Raw genomic sequence first — 11065 nt, 5'->3', positions numbered from 1 at the left:
TATAAAGTTGTACACCTGAAATGTATGCAACGCTATTAACCGATGTCACCCCAATACATTTCATTTGAAAGCATGTTTACCAACTTAAAAAGAGTTAATTAAAAATTAAGTATCCAAATTCAATTTTAATTCAGGAATAAGATATCTGACAATATTCGGGGGGAGGGAGGGCTTAGATGAGCTGTATTTGAGGTCCTGTAATAGACTGTCCCAAGTGAAGGGACGAGCATCTGCGGAGGCCTAGAAGCGAGGAAAGTAGGGGTGTGCTTGAAACCCTGGAATCCGGCATGAGTGCAGTGCAGACTGGTGGTGGGAGGACAGGCTGCTGATCACAAAGGGCTTATGAACCCGGCTAAAAGGATTGTTCCCTAGCCTACATGATTTTAAACAGAAGGAGGTTAACTTTATCAGATCTGCATTCACAAAACACCTTTTGATGGCTGGTGGAAAATGATCCAAGGGGAGAGAAACTAAAGGCAGGAAACGAGCAAAGTGTTGCAAAGATCATTTAGGCCAGGATGAGGTTAAGTGGGTAGTTTCAGAGAAGTAGACTTTACTGAATTTGGTTACTGATTGAATGTGGAAGGTGAGCAAAAGAGGAATCAAGGATGAATCCTAGATTTCTGGCGCAAGCAATGGGGTGGATGTTGTGGCATGTATTTGGATAAGGAGCGTTAGAGAGAGAGTTTGAGTGAATGAATATGGTTTCAGGAATTTCCAATTGGAGAAGTTGTAGAAGACAATTGAATGTGTCAAGTTCAAGGGAGGTAGAGATTTGGAAGTCATTGGCATACAGACCTCAACCAGTCCTCGAAGGGGATGAGATTTCTCAGAGAATTCGTAGAGAGAAAGGACTCTGACATAGGTCAGGATCCCGAGGAACACCAACCCTTAAGACAGTGATGGTGAACGCAGGACACGCGTGTCAGAGGTGACACGCGAACTCATTTTTTTGGTTGATTTTTCTTTGTTAAATGGCATTTAAATATATAAAATAAATATCAAAATATGTCTTTGTTTTACTATGGTTGCAAATATCAAGACATTTCTATATGTGACACGGCACCAGAGTTAAGTTAGGGTTTTTCAAAATGCTGACACGTCGAGCTCAAAAGGTTCGCCATCACTGCCTTAAGAAGTTCATAGAGAAGGAGGAGCTTGCAAAGAATGCGGAAGATCCATGACGAAGGCAGGAAAAAAATAGTGCATGGAAACCAAAGGAAGACAGTAGGTCTTTCAAGGAGGTTGATAGTGTCAGATACTTAGAGTCAAGTAAGATAAAGACTGATGTGTCCATTGCAGTTAGTGACACAGGGAGCATTACTGTCCTTAGCGAAAGCCCCTCCAACACAGTAGGAGCCAATTCCAGATTAAACTAGGTTGAAAAGAGAGAGAAGAATTAGGAACAGCAAGGGTAGACAGCTCATTCCTCTTCCTCAAATGTCCTTCCACACTGTTCCTACTTTGTAAAGTCTTGCCCATTTCAGGACTGAGCTAAAGTGAAGGGAATTTCTTTATTTCCCTTTCAACTTTATTTTGTATTGGTTTCAAGTGTACAGCGTAGTGGTTAGATAATCATATACTTTGCACAGTGATCCCCTTGATGTTTCCAGTACCCATCGGACACCATCCATAGTTATCGTGATGTTATTGATTATATCCCCGTGACTGTTTTGTAACTGCCAAATTGAAGTGAAGGAGATTTACAAACAAACAGACAAAAATCCAATATATATTTTTCCAGAGACAGATTCAGCCAGGGCTAGAAGTCAAGAAGTTGAGTGACTTGCTCTGTGCTCACTAGACAGGAACTTTCAACCCATAAAGGCCCGCACACTCCCTGGTGCCAGTGTGGGGGTGTTGGTCTACATTACGCCAAGAATGTGATGCAATTCTTAAGAACAGGAAGAGGTTTAGCTGGAATGGAAAGATGACTCTGGCTGGGGGGTGGCGGCAGAGGGGATGGAATGGGAAACAGTCTTTTTTTTTTTTTTTCAAATGAGCGGAGCCAAAAATGAAGTGACATATGCAGAAGGGAAAAACTGTAATGGAATGCCCTTCTACCCCATCTCTGATTGTAGTGAAGCAGACAGAAAAAGCATCAGATTCAGAATTGGCTCTTTTGTCATTTATTAAGAGAGAACAAGTACCCATCCCTGGAGATTCTCTTGACTTAGGGGGCAGCTCCCCTCACTTTTCTCTTTACGCAAAGAGCAGCTATTCTGATTACAGATGAGGTAATTTATCTGTAAGATGGGGATAGTGGCTATCAACCTCACTTGAAATGTGTATGAGAGCACTTCGTATGCTACGGGAACAGTTCAAATGTTAGCCACTGGTGTTCTTGCACAGTACAAAAGCACAAGAGGCCCTGGCTGGGTAGCTCAGTTGGTCAGAGCATCGTCCTGATATGCCAAGGTTGTGGGTTCAATCCCTGGTCAGGGCACATACAAGAATCAACCAACAAACGCATAAATAAGTGGAACAACAAATCGATGTTTCTCTCTTGCGCAAATCAATTTTTTAAAAAGCATAAGAATATTTTTTAAAAATTTGAATAATGAAAGAGTAAGAAAGATTAGATATAAATAACACTTACTCCAAATGACACAGACACACGCTATGACAGACGTATTTACACAGTGTTGGGAATCGTTTTTTGGACCAAGGTAGGCATCTTAAATGGAAAGAATCAGGCCTGAATAACTTACTTTCTTCTTATTAAAAAAACTATTTAATCCCTGGCCAGTGTGGCTCAGTTGGTTGAGCATTGTCTTCTGCACCAAAAAGTTACCAGTTCAATGCATGGTCAGGGCACCTGCCAGGTTGTGGGCTCAATCCCCAGTAGGGGGCATGCAGGAGGCAGTTAATCGATGTTACTTTCTCGCATCCATCTTTCTTCCTCTTCCTTCCTCTCTAAAAATCTATAAAAATATACTCATAAATTATTTAAAAACTGGTGCTATGTAAGATCTAAAATTCTAGAGTTAAATAGGAAACATGACTAGGAGTATCTAATTATACAGGTCAGATCATTAAAATGAGATTAAAGGAACGGCCCAAATCATTTTCTTCAGAGGATTCAGAAAAGGCAAAATATTATTTGAAATGAGTGAATGTCTGTTATAGTATTTATAATAATGGGATCGGCCTCATCTGTCACTTAAAAACTGTCATTTTTTTAAAGCTGTTCTCTTGACAGGCTGATGGTTACCAGAGGTGAGGAGGGTTGAGGGCTGGGTGAAAGGTGAAGGGATTAAGAAGTTCAGATTTGTAGCTACAAAACAGTCATGGGGATGTAAAGTACAGCCTAGGACAGTGGTCGGCAAACTGTGGCTCGAGAGCCACATGCGGCTCTTTGGCCCCTTGAGTGTGGCTCTTCCTAAGCCTTAGGAGTACCGTAATTAAGCTAATAACAATGTACCTACCTATATAGTTTAAGTTTAAAAAATTTGACTCTCAAAAGAAATTTCAATCATTGTACTGTTGATATTTGGCTCTGTTGACTAATGAGTTTGCCGACCACTGGGGCCCTAGGAAATATATTCAATAATCTATGTATATAAAAGGCTAAGTGACTGTCCATCTGTCCGTCCATCTGTCCGACCGACCAGCCAGTACATATGACACACACTGGCAATTTAAAAATAAACGTTGACTCGCACACATGTGATACATATAAAGCTCTCACTGGCATCATAATCGAAGCTGTAGTATTATCAGGATCTGTGGAAGGAGAGGTTGTTCTAATTTTAAGAATTGATTTGTCCCCATCTGACACTGGCCTCCCATTTAAATTAATTCAAAGACAGTTTCCAATGATGCCAGCATTTGTGATGGCTATTAATAAATCACAAGAACAAACTCTAGACAGAGTAGGGATATAAAGTTGTAAATACTTCATCACAAGGGAAATTAGTCAAGCACTCTGAAAGTGTTTTTACTCTGAATGTGGTATGCAGGGAGATATCAGAATAAGTTTAATCAATTATCAGTCATTGTTTTTATCAATGTTGTTTTTATATCATGTTTTTTGTTGGTTTTATATCATGTTGTTATTGCTTATTTGTTCATCAATTTATATATTATTTTCATATACATTTTACTAATTTTCATCTCTGACACTTCTGTTATAGAGAAAGGTCAAATAGCGATATTAAAATATTTCTTCTAATTAATTTCCTTTCAATGTGCACGAATCTGTGCACCGGGCCACTAGTATGGATAACTATGTATGGTGCCAGTTGGGTACTGGAAATATTGGGGGGAACTTGGTAAAGTATATTATCGTCTAACCCAGGGGTGGGCAAACTTTTTGACTCGAGGGCCACAATGGGTTCTTAAACTGGACCGGAGGGCCGGAACAAAAGCATGGATGGAGTGTTTGTGTGAACTAATATAAATTCAAAGTAAACATCATTACATAAAAGGGTACGGTCTTTTTTTTTTTTTTAGTTTTATTCATCTGGCCCACGGGCCGTAGTTTGCCCATGACTGGTCTAACCACTATGTTGTACCCATGAAATTAATACATAATGATATTGAATGAAAACTGTAATTGAAAAAATTTTTAAAGAATTAAGAGTGAAAAATGGATAAATAAAAAATAAAGGGTGTTCTCTCTGCAGTATAGTTATTTTCCTCTAAGGAAACACTAAGGTTAGACCCTCTGAGGACGGGACAAAGAGCCTCTGAATTGGAGTTTTGCTTCCCTCTTCTGGAAACATTAAGTCATGACCTGAGAAACGGATGGTGCTAAGGGATCCTAAATACTGTAGTATAACCAGACCAGGATACAGCTCCATCGAGAGTAAAATAATTATGCAACTGGGTTGTCAGTTTCCAGAGGAACAGACAGATTGCACTGGTCACAAATGTTTCCTTGAAGTTAGGATAGTGGTGGTAGTAGTAATAATAGTATAAAATAATAATAATAATAATAATAATAATAATAATAATACAGGTCACTTCGAAGTTCATAAAACCCTGACACACATTACTGCATTTTACCTGCTCTTATCCTCCAATCATCCAGGTGAAGCAGGCAGAGATCACTCCTGTTCTCAACCATGGAAAACTGCGGCCTAAATAACTTACCTAAAGTCCTACTGGGGCAGAGGGGGAGCTGGGTCTGGAAGCCAAAACTCCCGACTCCCTGGTTCAGTGTTTTCTGCCCTCTCACCTCCATGGACGCTGCTGCATGTGATGTCAGTAATTTGTCAGTGTTTTATGTGAATCTCTGCCCTTCATCAGCATGTCCCACAGTGTTCACCTAATTGGTGAAAATAGATACGCTGCCTTGTATAGGATTCTAGCAAGGCTGTACTGTTATTGTAGAAAAAACATCTCCTGAAATCTCACAAGCACGTGGCTGGTCTACGGCAGAACTTTACTTAAACTTTTGCTCGAAGTTCTTTAGCATTTCATTGTTGTTTTTTATTTTTCACTTACAGTTACCATACAATATTATATTAGTTTCAGGTGTACAACATAGTGATTAGAGTTATATAAATTATGAAGTGATCACCCCATTCAGTCTGGTACTCACCTGGCACCATACATAGTTATTACATAGTTACTAACTATATTCCCTATGCTGTACTTTACACCCCATGACTATTTTTTTAAAACCACTATATGTATGTGTGTGTGTGTATGTGTGTGTATATATATATATATATATATATATATATATATATATGAATCTTTGGCACGTAGAGTTTTATAATAATAAGTTCCAACTCTGTTACTGGGCAAAATTGAGTTTGAGAAAGATGGAAGAAAAAGTAGAGTGTAAAGATGAAAAAAAAATCAAGAAAAAACAATTTGAAGGTCAAAGTGCTTTTATTTTACAGTTCTAAGTGTGCAAATAAACACATTCTGCATATTAATGAAATGGTCAGACAAAAGGCATACGAATCGACATGCTCTTCCATCTTCCCACCTGCCCTTGTGTGCCCAGCCCAAAACACCTCATTGCCCGCCAACACTATTTGCAAGGGAACCACGGGGAGAAGTTTGGCAGGTGCAAACTGCCACCAACTGGTCAAAACCAAGCCTTACACCAGTTTTGTGCCTTTGGCATGATAAAATATGGCTTCCTTTATAGGGCATTGTTGGTCAAGGTATTTATCATTGGAGTTACTTTTTTAGATGACAAATTGGTAAGGAGTTAAGTGACATGAAAAACTTAATTGCTACTATCCACACAACGTAAAAGCAACCACAGGCATGATGGCTCTGTGGTCAACCAGAAACTACAGGTCTATTTGACTTGGTGTTTTCTCTTCATGTCTAATTTGCCTCCATGCCTGAACTTTCTGCCTCTTACCTTTCAATTGTTTCTGCCCTAAAGAACTGATTTCATTTGCTATATTATTTTCCTCTTCTCCAATGGGTTCACTGTATATAGAATCTTCCTGTTGGTCCTCTCGTAATTTTTTTAGTGTGCCTTCCCTTTCCCATTCTCTTATTAGGCCTATACTATTTTTTCCCAGATTTCTTCTTTCATTCAAATTACGTGTATATCCATGACTTAAGAACAGCCCAGTTCCAGAAAACTTGGGCAAGAACTTTTTAAAATATACATATTTTATTGATTTTTTTACAGAGAGGAAGGGAGAGGGATAGAGAGTTAGAAACATTGATGAGAGAGAAACATCGATCAGCTGCCTCCCGCATACTCCCCATTGGGTATGTACCTGCAACCAAGGTACATGCCCCTGACCAGAATCGAATCTGGGACCCTTCAGTCCACAGGCCGACGCTCTTCTAGCCACTGAGCCAAACTGGCCAGGGCTGGGCATGAACTTTTTAAAGACAACGTACTCATTCTGCAAATATTGCCGAGTACCTCTAACATCAGCCATTGTTCCATGTGCCAAGGATTCCAAACCATGAATTACAATTGGTCTGTACCTCAGGGACCTCATATGGTCTACACAGCCAAGGAGAAAAACAAGCACACAATGACTGCTCTTTGAAACTGGCAAGTTTGCTATGAGAGGACGAAACCATAATCGCCCCTCCACCCCCACCCCACCACCCCAGTTGGTGGGGAGAGGCAGGTGAGAACCTTAGAAAGGCTTTGCAAGGGAGACATCAGAGCTGGATCTTTAAACAATAAGCAGAGCTTTAGCAGATTGAAAGGGAAAAAGCTGGGGGTAAGGTCACAAAAAGGATGTTCTAGAGAGAAGGTACCACTGAGCTAAGGCACACGGTAAAGTGCTTGACTGGTTAGAACAGAGAACTTGGTCAGGCTCAAACAGAGGTGGTGGGAGTGGCAGGTGAGTCAGGAGTGCTACAAAGCACTCAGCGTGTGGGAGGCAGCCTGCAGTACATGACCTTTTATTCTATAGAAAACAGGGTGTGATCAACTTTTTTTTTTATAGGTTATAAGCTTGATTTTTTTTTGTCTAAAGTTTTACATGTCTTCTTTTCCCCTAATTGACACCCCCCCCCAAGCCACTCCCACCCCGGCAAGCCCCCACCGCCCCAGTGTCTGTGTCCATTGGTTACGCTAATATGCATGCATACAAGTCCTTTAGTTGCTCTGTACCCCCCCTCCCCGCCCCCCCCTACCATTTGTCTCTAGATCCATCTATTCTTGTTCTGTGATGAACTTTTTAAGAAAATTTCTGTTACTCACATGGCAGCACTGGGTTGAAAAAGAGACCTGCGTAAGGATAGTAGTAAGGAGGCTACTGCATGAGTCCAAGTTAAAGTTAATGAGAGCTTGAATCTAAGGCCCAGGGAAAGGAAATGACGTCTGAAACATCTTGGTGGTTATTAAAAACAGACTTTTTTTAAACAGTTGAGAGGTGGAAAGCAAAAACACAGGAGGCATCAAATGCAGTTCATGATTTGCTCAGGTGATGCCAAAAAAAGGAACAATAGTAGGAAGCACAGGTAAGGTTTTACCTTTGATAATGAAGTGCAGGTAATAAAATGTTTCAGATGCAATTACATATTTGTGGAAGATTAAAACACAGACCTCCAATAAGCAGCAACAAATTTGGGTCTGAACCTCAAGTTTGAGGGTAGACAGGTATACTTCAGAGTTACCACTAATACAAGAGCTCAAGTCCTAAATACTAATGGCAAGCTAGTGGAGCTTGTTCTTAAAGATTTCTTGTAATGTTTGAATTTTTTTATAAAGGGACTCCTTAAAGCAGGGGCATATCTGCATTAATAAGAGAACATAGTATATTATAAAATCAATAAAAGGTTAGATGAATGAAGGTCTAAAAATAAAGAGTAAGTATAACAGTTGATTTTTTTTTAAAAAATATTTGTAATGATTTCAAAGAGGATGGGAGAAGGAGAGATGGAAACATCAATGATAAGAATCATTGATTTCCTGCATGCCTCTACTGGGGATGGAGCCCACAACCCAGGCTTGTGCCCTAACCTGGAACCGAACTGTGACCTCATAGGTCGATGCTCAACCATTGAGCCATGCCCACCGGGCTATAACAGTTGATTTTGATAGAGCAAAGTTGAAGGATTACATTGACTCCTCAGTAGAAACAGCATCTAGGGAAATTATGTAAAATGCGAAGGGATAAAAGAAGTGAGAAAAAAAGAAAATGGGCAAAAGGAAGGGAAGACTTACTTTTAAAAATCATTTCGCACACTGGCCAGGTGGCTCAGTTGGTTGGAGTATCATACTGTATACCAAAAGGTTTTGGGTTCGATTCCTGGCCAAGGCACACACGTAGGTTGGGGCGTGTATGGGAGGCAACCGATCAACGTTTTTCTCTTACATCAATGTTTCTCTTTCTCTAAAAATCAATAAACACATTCTCCAGTGAGGATTTAAAGAATCATTTTGCTAATCCGTAAGTGAATCAGATGTGGAAAAATGTTGAATTGATAATGAGATCTAATGAAAAAGTCAAACCAAGGATAAGAAAGGGCAAATAAGAACTCAAGAGCAAAAAACGTTAAAAAGGAATACAGAATGACAAAAAAAAAACAAAAAAAAAAAAAACTAAAAAGAGAATGGAATAATACAATGAAATTGTTAAAAAATATATACCTTCTCCCCCAAAAAGCAAATTAAATAAATTGACAGGACAAAGTGAAATGCCAAGTGCTTAAAATGAACATGTCTGCGTGATTATTCAGGAGTATTACACTACTGGGTAGGTGTCTAGGAGTCTGGGTTATGAGGATTGTAATGATACATGTAACATGCCTAATATGTAGTGCTCAATAAATGAAGGTTATGGGGAAAACATTAGATGTCTTGATTAGTATCTATATGAAAGTCAAATTTCCAACAAATTTTCTAATCTAAAACATGGATTCAGTTACAGCACTTATAACTGCTCAAGATAGTTTTCTACTTTTGGATCAACCTTCTCTGTAATGAATAGGATGTGAGCCTCAATTTGCCCATTCTATATCAAACTATGAAACATATGCTACAAATTTTCTTTCGGGACCTTTACTGTACAAGCTATTCGGTCCAATCAGTTAATTTGCAATTATAGTATAACACCTATACACCCACTGCTCTTTGCCTTTTTGCTGAGCTGTTTGAAAAGACACCCAGGGAGGATTCGGTCAGTTTTGCTAAATACACTAACCAAAAAGCCTTAACTGTGTGGCCACCAACATTCAAGCCTTTAGTCATAAAAAACCCCAATGGGATGGGAAACTAAATTATGAGATGTTTTCTTATACATGTATTATTAAATACTGTGGGTGCAGAAGTAATTATCCATTTGTCTTAACTTGCTTTTGCTAGACGTCCTGATAAAAAGTAGAAAATATAAAAGATAAGATCCTTAAATGTGATTTTGTGGAACTGAGACCAAAAATTTTTTTTAAATATATTTTTATTGATTTCAGAGAGGAAGGGAGAGGGAGATAGAAACATCAACGCTGAGAGAGAATCATTGACCGGCTGCCTCCTGCACGTCCCCTATGGGGATCGAGCCCACAACGTGGGCATGTGCCCTTGACTGGAATTGAACCTGGGACCCTTCAGTCCACAGGCCAATGCTCTATCCACTGAGCCAAACCAGCTAGGGCCAAAAATTTTTTTTCTGTACAACCAGATCCCTAAATGTACTACAAAAAAATATTGATAGAATTTTGTTTGGTATACAACCTTTCAAGAATGCATCTCATCCACTAAGTTAGTTCAAACTATAGAATTCTTCCAATTCACCAGAGCGGGACAGTTTTCAAAGCTTCTGGGTACTTACCTTTGACTTCCACTTCCTGCATGTCTGGGGTTCTTAACTGGGGGACCATGAGCCACTGGGTTACAGCAGGCTTCAGGAGTCCTGAGAATTCCCTGACATAGTATGTGATACTTGGTATACACATACGCATGCATTTTTTTTCTGGGTAAAGGCACATACCTTTCATCAGATTTTCAAAGGCTTTCCAAATAGCATAAGAACCAGTTAGACATTTAAATGAGCAGATGTATGTACAATCTGCCAAATATTTTTAACATTTGTGAGATTTCTTAGTTTAATAAGCATCTTGGGAAGTTCAGTATCGCAACAGCCAGAAAAGCTACTTTTAAGAGTAATTCCACATCTTTACTTCCTAGTAATTCACACAATCTTCAACCCACTGCAATTTGACTTCTGTCTCTATGATTAAGTTCCTAATTGCTAAATTCAAAATACATTTTTTGGTACTTATTTGTCCACTTGGTGGTATAGTATAATGAAGAGAAGCGGACTCTGGAGCCAAACTGCCTAGTTCAAAGCTTAGCCCCATCACTTTCTAGCTCTCCAGCCTCGCATAAATTAACTCTCTCTGCCTCAGAATGGTATCCTTAGTAAAAAGTGTCTTTATTCATGTTGTGTGAACAGTACTTACTTCAAAATGTCAATGGGAGAATTCAATGAGCTCCCAACTAAGAAAGCTATGTAAATATGAGTTACCATTTGGTACCTGGGATAACTCCTTTCTTGAAAATCATTTGAAACACGTCTCCTAGGTCTCATTCCAACTTGGGTGGCGCCTTAGTTTCATCTTCCTAGTTCTAGGCTTATCCCTCTCTAATGTATCTTTTACACTATGGCCAGAATGATCA

Source organism: Myotis yumanensis, unplaced genomic scaffold (assembly GCF_028538775.1).
Source record: "Myotis yumanensis isolate MYYU_CA2020_CCGP unplaced genomic scaffold, mMyoYum1.0.hap1 SCAF_17, whole genome shotgun sequence".
Taxonomy (NCBI): domain Eukaryota; kingdom Metazoa; phylum Chordata; class Mammalia; order Chiroptera; family Vespertilionidae; genus Myotis; species Myotis yumanensis.
The sequence above is the reverse complement of the archived record's forward strand: the minus strand, read 5'-3'. Positions refer to the sequence as shown.